The 21,672-nt window shown below is 44.5% G+C and overlaps 1 pseudogene; it reads left to right on the top strand.

Annotated features, from left to right (window-relative positions):
• Positions 1–4,834: 4,834 nt before the first annotated feature.
• Positions 4,835–9,576, top strand: LOC143136802 (uncharacterized; annotated as a pseudogene).
• The last annotated feature ends 12,096 nt before the right edge of the window (positions 9,577–21,672 follow it).

Here is a 21,672-nt window from a genome sequence, read left to right on the forward strand (position 1 = left end):
AATACACACACAATAAATAAATACACACATACACACACACACAAATACACACACACACACACATGAATACACACACACACACACACACACACACAAATACACACACACACACACATGAATACACACACAATAAATAAATACACACACACACACACACACACGCGTCTCCACTGCCCTCTGGAGCATGCACACACACATGAATACACACACACACACACACACATGAATACACACACAATAAATAAATACACACACATGCGTCCCCACTGTCCTCTGGAGCACACACACAGAGCAAACACATGAATACACACACACACACACACACACACACACATCCCCACTGTCCTCTGAAGCACACACACAGAGCAAACACATGAATACACACACACACACACACATCCCCACTGTCCTCTGAAGCACACACACAGAGCAAACACATGAATACACACACACACACACACATCCCCACTGTCCTCTGAAGCACACACACAGAGCAAACACATGAATACACACACACACACACACACACATCCCCACTGTCCTCTGAAGCACACACACAGATCAAACACATGAATACACACACACACACACACATCCCCACTGTCCTCTGAAGCACACACACAGAGCAAACACATGAATACACACACACACACACACATCCCCACTGTCCTCTGGAGCACACACACAGAGCAAACACATGAATACACACACACACACACACACACACACACACATCCCCACTGTCCTCTGAAGCACACACACAGAGCAAACACATGAATACACACACACACACACACATCCCCACTGTCCTCTGAAGCACACACACAGAGCAAACACATGAATACACACACACACACACACATCCCCACTGTCCTCTGAAGCACACACACAGAGCAAACACATGAATACACACACACACACACACACACATCCCCACTGTCCTCTGAAGCACACACACAGATCGATCAAACACATGAATACACACACACACACACACATCCCCACTGTCCTCTGAAGCACACACACAGAGCAAACACATGAATACACACACACACACACACACACACACATCCCCACTGTCCTCTGAAGCACACACACAGAGCAAACACATGAATACACACACACACACACACATCCCCACTGTCCTCTGAAGCACACACACAGAGCAAACACATGAATACACACACACACACACACACACACACACACACACATCCCCACTGTCCTCTGAAGCACACACACAGAGCAAACACATGAATACACACACACACACACACACATTCCCACTGTCCTCTGAAGCACACACACAGAGCAAACACATGAATACACACACACACACACACACACACACACACACACATCCCCACTGTCCTCTGAAGCACACACACAGAGCAAACACATGTATACACACACAATAAATAAATACACACATACACACACACACACAACAAACACATGAATACACACACACACACACACACACACACACACACAACAAACACATGAATACACACACACAGACACACACACACACAACAAACACATTAATATACACACACACACACCCACACACACAACAAACACATGAATATACACACACACACACCCACACACACAACAAACACATGAATACACACACACACACCCACACACACAACAAACACATTAATATACACACACACACACCCACACACACAACAAACACATGAATACACACACACACACCCACACACACAACAAACACATTAATATACACACACACACACCCACACACACAACAAACACATGAATACACACACACACACCCACACACACAACAAACACATGAATACACACACACACCCACACACACAACAAACACATGAATATACACACACACACACCCACACACACAACAAACACATGAATACACACACACACAACAAACACATTAATATACACACACACAACAAACACATGAATACACACACAGACAGACACACACATACACACAACAAATAAATACACTAACACCTGCACACAAAACAATAAATATACACTAGGGCTGTCAAGCGGAAAAAAAATCGAATTAATGACATAACTTTTGTTATGAACGTATTTTAAAAATATTTAAATTCAAATTTTGGCAGGTGAGTGAATCAACGAATAGCCAAACCAACATCATAGACTTAAAAGCAATCCTATGCAGTTTCAACATTATAGATTATGAGCAATCCTATGCAGTTTCAACATTATAGATTATGAGCAATCCTATGCAGTTTCAACATAATAGATTATGAGCAATCCTATGCAGTTTCAGGTCTATTTTTGGCAGATCTAGAGCTCCCCCTAGAGTTGCGATATATTTATATTATATTTATATTTTGGCGTTGTAAATAGCATACTTCTCATGACTTGTTAAACGCTCATGTTCCATCTGCATTTTCATGAGCTCTTTCTGCTCTTTCTGCTGTCCGAATGTAAATTGACCAGTAAGAGATGGACTGGGAAGAGATGGCAACTTAGACGTGGCAGGCGCAACCAAAACATGCTTTTCAAATAAACCCTTTCTTAACTCAGCTTTAAGATCAACCTTAAGTCGCTTACTCTTTTCAAAAATGTTTCATAATGCTCCGCGATATTCAACAATTTCTCTTTGGTGCACGACTCCAAAAACTCCTCTGAAGGAGACTCCTCTGAACAAATTTGGCAATATCCATGTCGAATGTGTATCCATCCACAATGTGTAGCCTACAAAGTAAACCAGTGTATCAGTAATCAGGTCTCCCTGCTAACTATACCCAAGCCCAACTAATTAACATCAACCCTAGCTCTTCATGTAGTTCCTGATAAGGGGTAATTATGCACAAGGAGCAGAGCAATCGAAAAAGATCCCCCTCTCTTCCTCGACAGCTCTGGCACTGGTTCCAGCAGAGCGTTATTAAACACGACTGTAATACAGTAACGCACCCCACTCTGCGGAAGTGCCCCCGAGCAAATGCTGCTACTCACGTTGACCAAAACACTAACCACCCCAAACTGACATGCCCCAAAGGAGACACGACGCTATGCCTAACCAGGGAGTTTAACAAAATTGTAGGCCTACACACAAACACAGGTGACTTACAACGTTGGAGTTGGACCTTCCGACATGAATTCCGAAATGCAAGCAAACCGTACAGTGGTGTCCTCCCAACAGGTCATTTATCAATCAAACAAATGCTCACAGAGAGCATCAACCTTACAATTTAACCAGGCCAGATCACGCACAAATTTCAAACAAAGAGCAAGCACCTCCCAAAAAACCCAAACAGCCAATTTAAAGCCAAATCTCAAAAACCAACCGGGTTAACTAAAGTAGACGAGCCCCCGACAACCTGGCTCCAAGTCATCACAAAACAGAGGACACATATTTTAACTTAAGAATGTATTAACTAATATAACAAAAAGTACTGCATAAGTTTAAACGTGTCAGTAGGAGTAATCAGTATTTAGTATGTAGGTGAGTGAATGGATGCATGAGGAGTAAAAGGTGTTGTTATGCAAGAGAATTTAGTATGTAGGTGAGTGAATGGATGCATGAGGAGTAAAAGGTGTTGTTATGCAAGAGAAGGCGAACCAAAGAAACAACGCAAAAGGATCCCGTCTGCCACCTGTCCATCCCTTCTGCCAGCATGGGCCTAAATGGTGTGTGTGTGTCTCTGTGTGTTGGTCCCTCCCTTCTGCCAGCATGGGCCTAAATGGTGTGTGTGTGTCTGTGTGTGTGTGTGTGTTGGTCCCTCCCTTCTGCCAGCATGGGCCTAAATGGTGTGTCTGTGTGTGTGTGTGTGTGTGTGTGTTGGTCCATCCCTTCTGCCAGCATGGGCCTAAATGGTGTGTCTGTGTGTGTGTGTGTGTGTGTGTGTGTGTGTGTGTGTGTGTGTGTGTGTTGGTCCATCCCTTCTGCCAGCATGGGCCTAAATGGTGTGTGTGTGTCTGTGTGTGTGTGTGTGTTGGTCCATCCCTTCTGCCAGCATGGGCCTAAATGGTGTGTGTGTGTGTGTGTGTGTGTGTGTGTTGGTCCATCCCTTCTGCCAGCATGGGCCTAAAATGGTGTGTGTGTGTCTGTGTGTGTTGGTCCATCCCTTCTGCCAGCATGGGCCTAAATGGTGTGTCTGTGTGTGTGTGTGTCTGTGTGTGTGTGTGTGTGTGTGTTGGTCCATCCCTTCTGCCAGCATGGGCCTAAATGGTGTGTGTGTGTCTGTGTGTGTGTGTGTGTGTGTGTGTGTGTGTGTGTGTGTTGGTCCATCCCTTCTGCCAGCATGGGCCTAAATGGTGTGTCTGTGTGTGTGTGTGTGTGTGTGTGTTGGTCCATCCCTTCTGCCAGCATGGGCCTAAATGGTGTGTCTGTGTGTGTGTGTGTGTGTGTGTGTTGGTCCATCCCTTCTGCCAGGTGTGTCTGTGTGAAATGGTGTGTGTGTGTGTCTGTGTGTGTGTGTGTGTGTGTGATGTGTGTGTTGCGTGTATGTGTGACGTGTGTGTGGTGTGTGCCAGCATGGGCCTAAATGGTCTGTGTGTGTGTGTGTGTGTGATGTGTGTGTGTGATGTGTGTGTGTGTGGTGTGTGTGTGTGTGTGTGATGTGTGTGTGTGATGTGTGTGTGTGTGTGGTGTGTGCCTGCATGGGCCTAAATGGGAAATATAAAGTGACAGGGACAGGTGAGAGCACAGCAGCAATTAGGCACTTAAAGGGTCAGCAGCAACAAGCCCATGGGTTGTCACACCCCTATACACAATGAAAATGACTTTGCTGCCCACTGCTCCGGGTGTGTGTGTGGGCTCCGTGTGTGTGTCGGTATATGTGCACACTACCCCCGGATGGGTAAAATGCACAAGAGGTTGCAGGCTGCAGAACCTGGTGAGACGAAGGAGGAGCCAGGTCCGGAATCTCCCCACAGTACCCAGAACCTCCAAGCCACAAAACCCCCAAACCAAGCAGGAAATCGGAACACCGCAGGGTGAAGTGGCCTGCCGCAAACAATAAGGAGTGGCTTAAGCTGAACAAAGATGTGGACAAGTGCCTGATATCCATCTCAAAGGGCAGTGTCGACCAGAAGCTCCAGACCATGTGTACCATCATAATGAACATGGAAGCAGAGCGGTTTGGTGTCAAGGAAAGACGTGGAGATAGCAAACCAGCAAAGCTCAACCGCAGAGAAGCCAAGATCAGTCAGCAGAGACAAAAACTAAAATCCCTGAGACGTCAGTTCAAGATGGCCAAGGAAGAAGAATGGACTGCCCTGTCAGAACTCACAAACATCACAAGGAAGAGACTCATCTCACTGAGGAGAGCAGAACGGCACTGAAGGAAGGGCAAGGAAAGGGCTCGGAAATGAGCGCTCCCAATTGTCAGGACGATTGCATGGGGATGCATTGGAATTGCAACTGAACGTTCCACAATGGCAATGTGCTGGACAAATGGATGAAAGTTGGGACAAATGACAGAAAAGTTGGACACTTGACCGTTTCAATAGGCCTTTATCACGGCAGCCCACAGGCAGCTGAAGCAGGGCTGTTCACTTTCCTGTTGGCAGACAAACCACAGGTGTTCCTAAAAACATTAACGAGGCCTCTGGTTGAAGTAACTGTGGCCGAATCTGACACTTAATTAGAAACACCTGTGCTCACACAGGAACAGGGCTGTTCACTTCCTACTTCGGCTGTCGTGATAAAGGCCTATTCCATTGCATGACTTCCAATTAGGAACACTGGTAACAGCCCCAAAAATGCTGTGGGAGGCGCTGATGTGTAATTATCCCCTTACGGAAGAATTTGGGATAATTCGGAACAAAGTAAATGTTACTTTGAAATAAAGATAGTCTTGTGTCCGAAGCGACTTCAAATTGTCCGAACTACTCCAAAATGTCGTACCTTCGCCACATATGTGTTTTTTGTCGCTTTACATGTTTTGAAGCTTCCGTTTGTGTTACGGCCATGGAATGGACATATGTTTCATACTCGAGGGTGCTCTACGAGGCCGTGCTCTACGAGGCCGTGCTCTACGAGGCCGTCCCGATTAGAGGTGTCAGCTGTTGGCCTCCTCTTCAGCCGCCGCCGCAGCCCTCCCCTCCACCGATAGTTTGTAAATATTTTTTGTTTGTTTTTTGTAAATAGTTATTTTTAGTAGTTGTTTTTAGTAGTGTCTAAAATAGTGTTTGTGTGTGTTAATAAAATGTGGAATAACGGAGCTTGACAAAGAACCTTGACTTGTTCCCCAAATGGATTAGAGCAGGGATCTCCAACCTTTTTGGGAATGAGGGCTACCTGAAGACCCAAAATCATATGGAGGGCAACTCATTTGAAACAAACATACCCTCACCCCTTTTTGGCGAGGGTAGTCCTCCTAAATAATAGAATTTCATAATTTACTTTTAAATTATCAATATTGTGTAGGCCTATACGTCTTTATATATTAAGGAACTATATTTTCAACTTTAATATCAATAGCCTATGCAACACTACCAACATTTTTGTTCAGTTTGTTCATTTCAAAGTTTGCACAGGGAATCTATTTTTTTAACAAAAAAAAATATTTTTGTGCAATTAATAATTTGGGTTACAATTTGCAAATGTATACCCACCCACCATTATGAATTCAGGGGTTGTTTAAGTTCTGATTTCAGTGGACAATTCGGTTTTAACATTTCAATAGTAATCGCCCACACCACCCTAACATATGAAAACTCCTTTTAAAGTTATTGCACACCTTACATTTCTCCATGATCTGACAAAAAAGATAATGCACAGTCCTGCTCAGCCAGGCATGCCAAAACATTTTCAGCGCTATTATACGGCAGTAGCCTATGGAGGAGAAAATACCTGTGAGCTAAAGCAATTGTTTTACAGTCCTTGAACAATCATGCAAGAACCGTATTTGACGAACATGGCATGGCCACAGAACTTTTGCAAAGATATGCTTCCATTGGCTACACCAGACGAGCAAGTTTATTCCCCCTTAACTGTCTATGCGTGCGAGCAGCGGGTATGCGGTCCGCTTCCTTTGTTGTTAAAAGATTGAATGGGAAACGGATTTGGAGCCAAAGGCTAAAATTCAACGCAGCTACAATCTGTAAGGTATCACCAATATCAATTTATTGCCACATACATTCTTAAAATGGTTCTGGTCTAGACTTAAATATCTATTGAAAACTTCACAATGGAGCGTGTTTTTAGAGCGTGATCTGCAGGCGACCTGTTGGCTATTTTTAGAAGGTGCGCTGGGGGCGCCTCATAGCCGTTCCATGAGCTACCTGGTGCCCACGGGCACGGTGTTGGAGACCACTGGATTATAGGGTGTTTGACCATGTGATCTTGTTCTAGGCTACAGACACTACTGTGTCAAATTTGGTGCCTCTAGGTACTTCCTGTACCGAGATATGAACGTTTGAAATGTGCCCACAGACATGACATTGCAGCTTGCGATTTGTCCTTTAGACATTTTGACAGCATCATGGTCAAGAAAAACAAAACATTACCGCTTGTGATTTGTCATTCTGACATTTCGAACGCATAGCCTACGATTAGTCCTTTCTGACAATTCGAAATCATTCTAAATTACATTTCCAAGGAAAGTGGGACTTTTCGCCAGCGTACCCCATGCATTGGAAATATTAAGAGCAAAGGAGATCTGGCAGCTCTCTGGCTCGACCTGCCCAAGGCCTACAGATCTATTCCATTCAAGCTCGTTGAAACCGCACTGGCAAGACACCATGTTCCTGTCAAGATCCGCAACCTCATCATAGACTATTACAACAACTTCAGTGCGTGAGTCTCTTCAGGCCAAGTAACATCCTCCTGGCATCAACTTCAAAAGGGGATATTCACTGGCTGCACAATCTCTGTATCTCTTTTCTCACTGGCCATGAACATGATTGTCAAGTAGGCCGAGGTGGAATGTAGAGGGCCCAAGTCAAGATCTGGGAGTCAGCCCCCTATAAGAGCCTTCATGGACGACTGAACAGTGATGACATCTGTTCCAGGGTGCAGACCAGGGGGCTTGAATGGCTCATCTCCTGGGCAAGGATGAGCTTCAAGCCTGCCAAGTCCAGGTCTCTGGTCCTAAAGAAGGGTAAAGTGTCCGCTTTGCCCTGGGAAAGACCATGATTCCATCGGTGACTGAAAAACAGGTCAAGAGCCTGGAGATCTTTGATAGCTCCCTGAAGGACTCAGCTGCCATAAAACAAACCAAGTGCGACCTGACTACCTGGCTGACAGTGATTGACAGATCTGGCCTCCCCGGAAAATTCAAAGCCTGGATCTACCAGCACGGAGTCTTGCCAAGAATACTCTGGCCCGTTAGTCTACGAGGTACCAACATCAACAGTCGATGCTCTAGAGAAGTCTATCAGGCAGTTCCTCAGGAATTGGCTGGGGCTCCCTTGGTCCTTGAGCAGCATTGCCCTGTATGGCCATTCCACCAAGCTGCATCTTCCTTTGAGTGGACTAACAGAGGAGTTCAAAGTCACCCGCTCCAGAGAGGTGTTGATGTACAGGGACTCCAGAGACACAAAAGTCGCAGCAGCAGGAATCCTCGTGAAGACCGGGAGGAAGTGGCAGGCGCAAGAAGCTGTCACTAAAGCTGAGGCACAACTAAGGCACAAAACGCTGGTGGGCTCCATGGCAACGGGACGAGCAGGTCTTGGTTGTTTTCCCAAGCCACGTTACGATCTGGCTCGTGGAAAAGAGAGGCGCAGACTGATTCAGGATGAGATACGAGCAGAGGTGGAGGAAAAACGGCACACCAAAATGGCCGGCATGTCCAAACAAGGAGCGTGGACCAGGTGGGAACATGCAGATCCCCGCAGGATTACCTGGGCAGAGCTCTGGAAAGCCGAGCCACTTCAGATCAGGTTTCTTGTCCAATCCGTCTATGAAGTCCTCCCAAGACCAGCCAACCTGCACACCTGGGGCCTGGCAGACACTCCTGAGTGCAAGCTGTGCCAGAAGAGGGGCACCCCGGAGCACATCAGCTGCTCAAAAGCGCTAGGGGAGGGGCGGTACCGCTGGCGCCATGACCAGGTGCTAAAGGCTTTGGCGGACTCCATCTGCACAGTGATCCAGCACAGAAAGACCCAGGCAGCCCTGAAACAATCAGTCACCTTCATTAGAGCTGGGCAGAAGGAACAACACCACCGGCCTAGCTCTACAGGAGGGCTCCTCACTACAGCTCGTGACTGGCAGATTCAAGTCGACCTAGGAAGACAGCTCAAGTTTCCAGGCAACATCACAGCCACTTCTCTCTGCCCGAACATGGTGCTAACATCTGAGTCTACCAAGCAAGTGGTTATCCTGGAACTGACTGTCCCCTGGGAAGACCGTATTATAGAGGCCCATGAGTTCAACGGTTGGAAAGCTCGCTGTGAGCCAGTCGAGGTCGGGTGCCGAGGCTTCGCTGGCCGCTCACTGCTGCGAACCCTCAAACTCCTTGGAGTGAAAGGACTGCCATTGAAAAAAGCCACCACAAACATCTTAGAGGCAGCAGAGAGGGTTTCGCGGTGGCTGTGGATCCGTAGGGAGAATCTGTGGAGCAACAGGCCACTTGGACACAAGCCGGGGACTGATCACCCCCGGCTGGGTCACCCGGGTGAGGGTGTATGAAGATTTAAGACCTGAAACACCCTATGAACCCGGGTTCTTCACTGATGACGTGTCCAAGTAGGACCAGACGGTGTATTCAAACTCTTTAGCATGATAAATGCAGAGAACAAAGTTCCCTAAAGGAAAAATAAAGTCAATTGAAACAGCTTTGATAACAGCCTTCAGCTTATGCATGTTGTTGGGTCTGGTGTGTTTCATTTTCCTTTTGACAATACCCCCTTAATACCCCTTAGCTTTTCTATGGGGCACAGGTCAGGTGGCACTGGGGGCAGGTGGCACTGTGAGCACTGTGGGCAGGTGGCACTGTGGGCAGGTGGCACTGTGAGCAGGTGGCACTGGGGGCAGGTGTGGGCAGTTGGCACTGGGGGCAGGTGGCACTGGGGGCAGGTGGCAAGTCCTGCTGGCGTAGGACATCACCATCTCCAGGAATCACCATCTCCATCTCCAGGAAGCTTGTTAGCAAATGGAAGATAGAAGATGGATGGCTGCATTGACTGGACCAACACCAGCAGATGACATTGCACCCCTAATCATCACTGACTGTGGAAACGTCACTCTGGACTTCAAGCACCTTGGCTGTTGTTCCTCTCCACTCTTCCTCCAGACTCTGGGACCTTGATTTCTAAATGAAATGCAACATTTGCTCTCAAGAGAAGAGGACCTTGGACCACTGAACCCATTTCCGTAACATGTCTGTGCGTAGCCCCAGGCTCTGTCCACTCCTTGTGAAGCTCCCCCTCAAGTTGTTAACTCGTCGAGACTTCACAATCCTGTCAAGGCTGCAGTCATCCCTTTTGCTTGTGCATCTTTTCCTACCACACTTTCCCCTCCACAAATATGCTTTTCCTACCACACTTTCCCCTCCACAAATATGCTTTGATACAGCACTTTGTGAACAGCCTGCCCTTTCAGCAATTACCGTCTGTGTCTTACCCTCCTTGTGGAGAGTCTCAATAGCCCTATTCGGACGGGATAAGTTTCACATGGAGAAGTGGTGCTCAGTATTATTACCAGGGGTTTTAAGACAAATACATTTGAACTTGACACTGAACTACATAGTAAACATCACTCAGGACATGTTGCATGTATGGATGTGACATCAGGAAGCAACGTAGTACCAACATAGCAGTGCTCCAAGATGGCGGTGCGTGCACACGCAGTGACCTCTCTCTGTCCCAACCGAACGGTGTTTTGTTCGTTTAAAAAGTGTTTGTCCGAAAGTTTTACGTGTTCGTCTCGTCTTACTACGTCGTACTACAAGTACAGCAGGCAGTTTCTACTGGATATCTGCAAAAGCAAGTTTTGCAGCGTTCTGGACTTTGCAACAGAGACGCTAAAGGAACTCGGACTACTCCGGCCTGCAACAACACCGGACTCGCCTGCTACTCCTCCCCCGAAAAGAAATCGTCGGAAGCGGTGTGCGAGGAAGCAGAAGAGGGGCAAGCGCGGAGGCGTCCGGGCCAGGCTAGCGGTCAACCCAACTCGCCCAGCCATACCATCCATTCTCCTGGCAAATGTACGATCACTGGACAACAAAATGGATTACATACGACTGCTCAGATCAACGAACCGGACAGTGAGTAACTGCTGTGTGCTCGTCTTCACTGAGACTTGGTTAAATGACAACATTCCGGACTCTGCTGTACAACTGGAGCAGCTAGCATGCTATCGAGCAGACAGGGCCATTGTAAAGGGAGGAAAATCACGAGGAGGAGGAATCTGTGTTTACATCTGTGACGAATGGTGCCGGTGTTCCAGTTTAGATGGTGAGCAGTTTAACTGGTGATATTTGCATAAAATCAGTGAATATTCAACAAGACCCTGCCTACTTCTTAATCTGCTCTGCCTCCGATAGTGCAGGTTTATATTAGGCTACATTTTCACGAAGTGTTTGCAAGTGAGACAATATAACGGATATCGCTGAAAACATCACCAGTGTATGTCTAATACATGTCCGTTTAAGCATTATCCACAAATATGACACATACTGAATGAATGGAAAAATAAAACTAGCGATCTAGCTGGGATTCGAACCACGCATGGACAAGAAAGTTGATTGGATTAGCTTCTACATCGTCTATACCCCTACACTACGAGCTGCTGAAATCGATGCCAGATTTCTATGTATATATTGAACTGTTAGTCAAAGTTAACACAGGTTAACATAAGTGAGAAATATACGCCCATGTTAACTGGTGCCATCACAATTTAACATGGGCATATGCAAGCCTCAAAACAACAAAATAGGTTCATCTTTGCCTCACATACCAAAACTGATGTACAACAAACTGGCATGTCCCACTAACACTTTATTCCGTTTTGGGGGTTAATAATATGAAATATGTCAGTCATGTGCAAAAATTATAATAACTTAGTGTCATGTCTCAGTGAAGTTATGCAGTGAGCTGTCTAATGATTTGAAGTGAACACATGAAACTTATTTTCTCCGAGTTAAATATTATTTAATTTGTTGGTCCTAATTTGACGACACAAAATGGTTATCATGGTAGCATATATTACAAAACTTTGATGTAGCTAGAGAGTTTGATGACAGATGTTGCTGTTTCAGATTCCCACGTAGCCTAAATTAGAAAATAGTTTAGCCTACTTACTGCTCGTTCAGCAGCCTGTTGCAAAACATTCACTTAGCCTAGATGTTTGCTATAATGAATATCTTGATCAATTGACAAATAAGCTGTCACAAGACAACATAGACCTACATTCATTTAATAGGAACACCATGCTATTGCATAGATACAAAGTAACCAGTGGTGCAATTGGTTAGCAGCGTGGACTATTGCTGCTAGCTTGCTATTTTAGTGAGCAGTTCGAGGCCCAAGTGATCTTCATCATTTTTGCTTTCTGCACAAAAAACGAGCAACGTCTGATGGGGTCATTTGTTACTGTTTGTGATGCAAAATTACTGAGGCAAAATTAATCTGCATTATTCAAGGCATGCATTCGCTGTGTTTGCTCATGTTATAGGCCATCACCAGTTAACATGGACATCAGGATAGCTAGTAAGTACACTAGTCTAATAGACTAATAACAAGCGTTGCTCTCTGTGGCGTAGTGGTGATAGTGCTTACTGCTAAGAACATTTTGCCTCAGTGAGACTCATGTTCGAAACCCAACAAAACCTTAGCTGATTTACTTTGACACATTTCCTGTTTGCACAACATTTTGTGTGGATGCTTAAGCAGACATGCATTATAGGCTACATAGCGATTCCCGCATGTTTTCGGCAAGATTTTGCTTCATATTCTGTCGAGCACTGCAGGCTTGTGAAATTGTGAATCTCCAGCACTGGAAGGGCGAAAGCAGAGCAAAGCGTTGTTAACAAGTAGGCAGGGTCTTGTTGAATATTCACGGATTTTATGCAAATATCACAAGTTAACCTGCTCACCATCTAAACTGGAACACCGGGACACTGTAGTAGTATGCAAACACTGCTCACCACTGGCAGAGTTTATGATCATAAAATGCCGTCCTTTTTACCTGCCAAGGGAAATTACTGCGATTCTGCTAGTCGCAGTATACATCCCGTCTACCAACAATAACAGCGATAGGAACACGGCCCCACTAACACAAAACGTTAAGGGAACGTTCGGGAACGTTAGTGTATGGTTCCCTAAAGGGTAGTTTGAACCAAACCAAAAACTAACGGTTAGGGAACGTTACCTAAGGGTTCCTTAACGTTCCTAAACGTTAAGGGAACCAACCAACCAAAACGTTCTCCTGTGGTTGCACAGTACCTTCACACAACGTTCCCGTTTGGTTGTTAGTGGTTGTTTTTGGTTGTTCTGAGTGCTGTTTTGACATGTTTATTTTAACCAGCTCCGTTTAAGTTTTTGAAGTAGGCCTAGCATATACAAGGTTTGCAGTCACTTGATATTCACTAAAAATGATTGGCCTTATGTAATCAAATTAAGATAAGGAGTAGGCTAAGAGAATATATTGTAACGATTTGATAGCGAACCACACACTGTTGTCCAATCAAAAGGTTTATTCACTGAGAACGAGAGCAGGGATACAGACAATGAACACAATACACACGGGGCAGGTCAAGTACACACACACTACACACATACAGGGGAGGACGCAGCCCCCCACACAAAAAGGATCACACACAAGGGAGAACTAAAAGGGAAACATGTCACAATAAAGACGCTAACATTACACTCAAAACTAAGGAGAATTAACGACATAAACCCCCCAAATGTTCGCTCTCGTATCCCAGGATGCCCTGCGCGGGAGAACGCTAACAGTCTTGTGCACCGACGTTACAATATTTATTTTTAGGCTGATATCAATTTTGCTATAAACAATACTTTTGTGCTTGATTTCAGTTTTGTAACCGTATGAAGTGAAAATGCTTAAAACACGAATCTATCAATAAAACAATTTTCATTCTTCTACATTTCACATTTCACTTGGCTCAATATAAAAGTCCAACCGTTACACCCCCACGCCAGTAGGGGGAAGACAACGCCTGGCCTGGCATTCAGAACCGATTGCAGTTTCACGTTGGATTAAACAAACAATAATACTTCTGTAAATAAAATATAAAATATTTTTATAATAGTTTTCTGCTATCACTAGAATACATTCAGAACATGTTTCATTTGTTCCTGTAGCCTACCATTACCATTTTACATTCACACATTTTACATTATTTGCATTCGAGGCTTCTGATTAGGTGGCAATGACGTCAATGGTAATGCGTCTCTATGTGTTAGTATATGGCATTGTGTGATTGATTGCGCCTCTATCAGCTTTAGAAACTGGAGACAATAACAGCTATAGTCGACACTAACACAAGCTCCATTTCAGTTTTTGAAGTAACATACAAAATGTTTGCAGTCACTTGATTTAGATTCACTCAAATGATTGGTCTTATAAAATCTAAGTAAGGTAAACATAATATCAAGATAATATTTATTTTAGGCTAATATCAATTTTACTAAATAAAAAATATATACTTTTGTGCTTTTTTTTTACCGTATTAGGTGAATGAACTTTAAACAAAAATCTATCAATAGAACACTTTTCACAACTAAGAAAATTCACTTCTTTCATTTCACAATTCACTTCAGTTCAATCAGACAGGCTCTCCCTTACACGTAGGCCTACCCCCACGCCAGTAGGGGGAAGACAGCGCCTCTGCTTTCAGGTGATCGATTGAAGTCTTGTCCTGACTTCCGTAAACGGGCTCTGTTTGAATTCCGTGATTCTTGAACACCGCTGGAAGAAGTCTTGGAATGGATTACACTCGTCCTGAATTCGATCTCACCAAAGTAAGTGAAATATGTTACAGTTTCATGATGTAGGCCTAGTGGTTGTAATGCAAGGGTTTGAGGTTTAACCTTAAGTCCTTTCACTTGTAGGGCTTTGTTATATTCCGATTCTGCCAAGTTTGTAATTTACCAGAGCACATTGCTCGTTCGTCTTTGTTTGAGCTGTTCTCAACGTGTTATGTTTTGCAGCATTGTATGTTTTGTGTCATCGTGTTAACCTGCTCGCGTTGATGTTACAAATAATAGCTCTAGGCTACCGTTTCTTTTAATTAGTTTTAGTGTACAGTCAGTCCTTTTAGGCAAGTCACTCGGCAGCAGTGGTGTAGGCTAGTGGATATAGGCCTACTGTATGTAGCTGGATCTAGGCTACTGTGATGTAGGCTAGTAGTTAGCTGTAGTGGGTAGGCTATACTGTGATCAACCCCAAATGTATCCTAGTCTATTTTAAGTGGGTATGCTGAGATGGTGATGCTTTTTAAGTGGGTATAATCTACTGAACAGTCCTGCATATGTAGGCTACACTAGAGCCATAGAGATGGCTATAGATAATGTATACACTGTCGGCGGCCATCTTGTAACACAGTTGATCGGATAGACAATTCAAGTGAATAGACCTCTGAATTTTGCCTTCAAAAAGCTGAGATCCGGTAGCCTATCTTGCAATTTTTGCTATGGGAAAATAACATGGGGAGAGAATTATTGCACTCTCCCGGGGACGAAGAAGTCTGAAATGCAGACATTTTGCTCAACACACGTTTGTCCTCTGCCTTCGAGTGGTAGGCTAACTGTGATCTTCAACAGGCCTACGTTAAGACAGCAACTTAGATTTTTGCTACCCCAGACCTAACTTGCAATGATCTCCTTATAGGCAAAGATGGCAGTTTTGGTTCCTTTTTGTAGGCGAACTTCAGAGGTCTGTTGGGAAGCATACAGGAAGGTGCAGAATGTGTGTAGTAGGCTATACACAGCTGCCATACTGGCTTTACAAACTAAGCCCATGCATTTCTATGGATGCTGTGTCTCCCCATTAGAAATTCTCTGGGCTACAATACAAAAATCAAGTCAAAAGCTGGGCCAAATATCCAGTCAAGAAATTGTGGTTGTGTACAGATGACTGATTGCTGCAATACTATCAATAACAGTTTTCTCTATATGGAAATACTGCTTTGCTCTACTACTGGCTCACAAAAACTTTGTTCTCTTAACGTAGATTCATACACCAAAGCTATGGAAAAATGTCAGCGGCTGATGGACACTTCTAGCATTGAGGCGGAAGAAGATGCGAGCGTCCACAAAAGGCAGTGCATGGTCACGTGATGGTAAGACCTCTTAAATACAGACTACATTATTTGCACAATTCAAATATTCTTTTTGCAATCAGTGCAGATTGTATGGTCTTTTATTTCAGATGAATCCGTTCCGCAAGCAAGAAAGCATTCCAGGATGGTGCGTGTGCCTGAAAGCCCTGTCTGTAAGTTAACATTTATACATGTATTATTTAAGAAAACCAGTTGAGTCATATTTCCTACCATGGAACTACTGACATTCATGTTTATTAACCTAGTGCATATCATGTGACTGTTCTGATGTATTTGTCTCTTCCTGCCTTTTATTAGGTCAGCAGATGTCACTGCCTCCACCACCTGCATGTGAGTTTTTCTTTCTAGCGATTGTTTAATGTAACAGCATAGGTTTATCTTTTGCAAATGTCATGTGCAAGAAACCTACCATATATTAACTGACCAATATTCATATTTACTTTCTTTTTAGATGAGTGAACACCACACAGTCAACCAGCTCATTGCCCAGAGCTGGATGGGTCTATTATAACGCCTGCCACTTCATCTTGGGACCCAGTTGAAGGTACAGTGTCTTTGAATTTTCCATTTTCAAGTAAATACAATTTCATGACAAGGAACTTGAGAGTAACTAACTTTTTTTTTGTTGTAAACAGCACAAGTGACATCACACAGAGGGAGGTGGCTTGGCCATGGAGACGGAAATAAGAGGTAAGAACACTCACTTAATTAGTTCACATATGCAGGTATATAATGTATTTAACAACTAAAACTAACACCATCCATTTTTCCATAGCAATAAGGACAAGCATTACCGCATGGCACAGCGAATGGACGCATTTGAGGAGAAGATGGATGAGCTGCTCATGCTCTTAAGGAGCTCCCAGTCACCTCCCTCTGCTCCAGTCGATGACATATTGCTGTCGTCCTGCTCGACAGTCACTGAGCTGCAGGAGAGGAGGAACAAAATGCCCTCCCTCCAGGACTTGTACTCTGGGACCTAAGCGGGCAGAGACCATCCCCAAAGACTCCACATATCCTGCACACACACTCTTTAACTTCCTCCCCTCTGGCAGGCGCTACAGATCCCTGCACACAAAAACAACCAGACACAAGAACAACTCTTTTCCCACTGCCGTCACTCTCCTGAACTGCAGATAAGTGGGGTCATCCCCACTTTGACCATGCACCTGCACATTGCATACTTTATCATTCCAATATGTGTCTTGCACACTACATTTGCACTATTACTTTGCACTCTACATCACACTCCATGTGTACTTATATTGGTATTATGTCTTATTTGTATAGTTGTTTTGTATATTGTGTTGGTATCTGCCACAATGTATATTGTTGTCTCTATTGTACAGTATGTCTGTCTATTTGTTGAATGTATAGAGCACCTACCAAAGTCAAATGCCTTATGTTAATATACTTAGCTAACACTAAGTCTAATTTATATATATATTGTTAGGCCTTTTATATTGTTTTTTTTTGTCTTTTGATAATTTTATATTAAGGCGAGACACGGCAGGTGAAAACATCGTTTTTTAATGCACTGGTCAATTTCGAGATTTTGAGCTAGTCTGTTACCTTAGCATGTATTCTATCACACTACTACAACAAAAAAGTCCGATTTACACATTTAGGTGTTTATTTCATTATATTGTGTCTACTCGCGCCTGTATATTTATCCTAAATTCAGCAAAAGTTAGCATTCTAACCTTGCATGCACTCCCGCGACTGTGACACCAAAACATATCATGTGTAGTACCATTGGAAAGCTCAGTTTTTCCTGTATCACGCTATGTGATCCATATATGGACACTTCCTTTGTATCAGCAACCAATCGCGAAAGTTCAAAGACGAGTCTAGGCTGAGAACGGAATCTCATTGGCTGTCTTTCAAGGCTGTTTTCTCAAAACGAGTTTCCTCTCCCACTCTGAGCAAGGAAACTCCACTTCAGAAGCACTTACATACACCAGACTTTGTTGATATATTATTCCTAGCCTGACTTACATGACATTTTATGCCTAAAAACATGGCAAAAATCGATTTTTTAGGGCTATTGACATTATATTCTGATTTACAGGATAACTAAAGTAGATATTCATAAATCCCTCTGTAAATTTTTCAACATCTATTATCTGAACACAATGAAAACATAATTTTGAACCTGGCTGTATCCAATGTTCAGGTTTCTTGTTTTAAAATGTATGCAAATTAGCGCATATTTAATTAGATAATGCCTAATTTGCATATGTAAACATTAAATTACAGAAAACTTGTAATACATTTTTTTCTCATATTAATGTAAGTAATCAACTGGGTAAGTTTCATAGTGATATCTGCTTGTTAAACATTTTACCCTATTCACCTGTAGTGTCTCGCCTTAAAGTTATAAGTTCCATCGATTTTGCCTGTTCATTCTTTCCTGCTAATATATAATAATGCATTCCTGCTCATGCTGTTTAAAGTAATAATACAATTGGTATGCAAAGGTTGCAATGTTAGGGCAAGGTTCCCTAAAGGTTGCAATATTTAGGGAAGGGAACGTTCCCTAAATGTTACAACGTTTAGGGAACGTTATGGGAACAGTTAGGGAACGTTAGGGGAAGGTTTCTAAAGTTTGCAACGGTTAGGGAACGTTAGGGGAAGGTTTTTTAAAGTTTGCAACGGTTGGGGAACGTTAGGGGAAGGTTCTCTAAAGGTTGCAACCAATAGATGACGTTAGGGGAACGTTCAGGGACGTTTCCGGAACGTTTCCGGAACATTCAGCAAACTTTCCATGGGAACCAAAACTTACTCAAAAACTAACCTTCGGAGAACGTTTGGGAACCAAAAACTAACGTTTCCGAAACCAAAAACTATGGTTCCCAGAACGTTTTGGAAACCATAAATATTTAGCTGGGGGCTCTTAGTGAACTGTACCAGGCTGTCAGTGAACAACAGACGGCACACCCAGACGGTTTCACCATCTTCGCTGGAGATTTTAACAATGCAGATCTTAAAACTGTTCTTCCAAAGCTACACCAGCATGTTGATTTTCCAACAAGAGGAGACAACATCCTGGACCTGGTCTACACTACACACAAAGGAGCATACAAAGCCACCCCCCTCCCCCACATTGGACTTCCTGACCATATCACTGTTATGTTAATGCCCGCATACAGACAAAGAGTGAAAGCAAACAAACCGGTTCGCAAGCAGGTAAAAGTGTGGCCTGAGGAAGCCTCTGATGCTCTTCAAGACTGCTTTGACACAACAGATTGGGAAATGTTTAAGCAGGCAGCCACTTACAACAACCAGACAGACATAGAGGAGTATACAGACACTGTAACCTCTTACATCACCAAGTGTATTGATGATGTGACCCACACAAAAGACATCATCACTCGGGCTAACTGGAAGCCATGGCTGACAGGGGATGTCCTCAGGCTGCTGAGGGCCAGAGACAAAGCCTACAGAGCTGGGGATGAAGCTGGCATGAGAACAGCGAGAGCCAACCTGTCCTGTGGCATCAAGGAAGCAAAAAAGGAATACACTCACAAGATAACCACCCACTTCAAAGACAGCAGGAACGCACGGCATGGCATGGCATTCAGGCCATCACGGACTACAAGCCCACGCCACAGAGCTGTGAAAGCAACCTCCCTCTGCTCAACAATCTGAACCGCTTCTTTGCTCGCTTTGAAGCACAAAACAGCACTTGCCCACAGAAGACCCGTCCCCCTCCACACGAGCAGCCCCTGTGCCTCTCTGCCGACAGCGTGAAGAGGACACTTGCTGCTATCAACACCCGTAAGGCAGAAGGCCCAGACAACATCCCAGGTCGTGCGCTGAAGGACTGCGCTGATGAGCTTAAGGATGTCTTCACAGACATCTTTAACACTTCCCTGAAGCAAGCCATTGTCCCATCATGTTTCAAAGCTGCCACCATCATACCTGTGCCGGAGAAAACTGCTCCATCCTGCTTCAATGACTACCGCCCCGTGGCACTGACAGACATCATTATGAAGTGCTTTGAGCGGCTTGTCATGTCACACATCAAATCCATTCTCCCCCCCACCTTGGACCCCTTCCAGTTTGCATACCGAGCCAAACGGAGGATGCAATCTGCTCTGCCCTCCACCCAGCCCTCACCCACCTGGAAAAAAGAGACTCATATGTGAGATTGCTGTTTATAGACTTCAGTTCTGCATTCAACACCATAATACCACAACAACTAATCTGCAAACTTGACAAACTGGGACTCAGTACCTACCTCTGCAACTGGCTACTGGACTTCCTCTGTCAGAGGCCTCAAGTAGTAAGTGTTGGCAACAATATCTCAAGCAGCATCACACTGAGCACGGGGGCCCCCCAAGGCTGCGTGCTCATTCCGCTGCTCTTCACCCTGCTGACGCATGACTGCACTGCAACCTACAGCAACAACCACATAGTGAAATTTGCTGACGACACAACTCTGGTGGGTCTCATCACCAAGGGCGACGAGACTCAATACAGGTTGGAGGTCGACCTTCTGACCACGTGGTGCAGGGACAACAACCTCCTGCTGAAAGTCAGCAAGACCAAGGAGATTGTTGTTGACTTCCGGAGAGGTCACACTCAACACCTGCCACTGACCATCGACGGTGCTGTGGTGGAGAGAGTGAGCAGCACCAAATTCCTGGGGGTGCACATCAGTGAAGACCTCTCCTGGACCACCAACACTGCATCACTGGCGAAGAAAGCTCAGCACCGCCTGTACCTCCTGCGGAAAATCAGGCAAGCAAGTGCTCCACCAGCCATCATGACCACATTCTACCGAGGCACCATTGAGAGCATCCTCTCCAGCTGTATCGCTGTGTGGGGCGGAAGCTGCACTCACCCGCAAGGCAACCACAATTGTGAGTGATGCAAGTCACCCCGCTCACAATTTGTTTGTTCAACTGCCCTCTGGGAAGAGGTACAGAAGCCTGCACTCCCGCACCACCAGACTCACCAACAGCTTCATACACCAGGCTGTTAGGATGCTGAACTCTCTCCCCCCTCCACCCTTAGCTACATAACATCCTGGACTTTGGACCCACAATGGCTGCCTTGCACTACTCCACTTGCACTACTCCACTTGTACACTTTGCAACTTGTTGTTGTTGTCCTGTTGTCCTGAAAACACTTCTGAACACACTTCTGCTGCTCTTACATAACTTGCACCACGATGCCACTTGCATACATAGGTCAAACAGAACTACCTCAGCCATTTATTGGCCTGACTTTTGCACTATTATATTGACTGTCTACTGTATGCACAATTGCACAATTTCAACTCAAATTTTGCTGCTCTTATTTTCTTCATTGTATGTACTTTCTTATTTTTACTTTTTATATTGTTTACTTGAATGTTATGTTTGTCTGTGGACCTAATTGGTAAAATATGTCTTGTCTCCACCGTGGGATAGTGGGAAATGTAATTTCGATCTCT

Source organism: Alosa pseudoharengus, unplaced genomic scaffold, assembly GCF_046254945.1.
Source record: "Alosa pseudoharengus isolate Yale_2024_CS ecotype anadromous, Long Island Sound unplaced genomic scaffold, YU_APseudo_1.1 YU_APseudo_1.1_scf_20, whole genome shotgun sequence".
NCBI classification, from domain to species: domain Eukaryota; kingdom Metazoa; phylum Chordata; class Actinopteri; order Clupeiformes; family Clupeidae; genus Alosa; species Alosa pseudoharengus.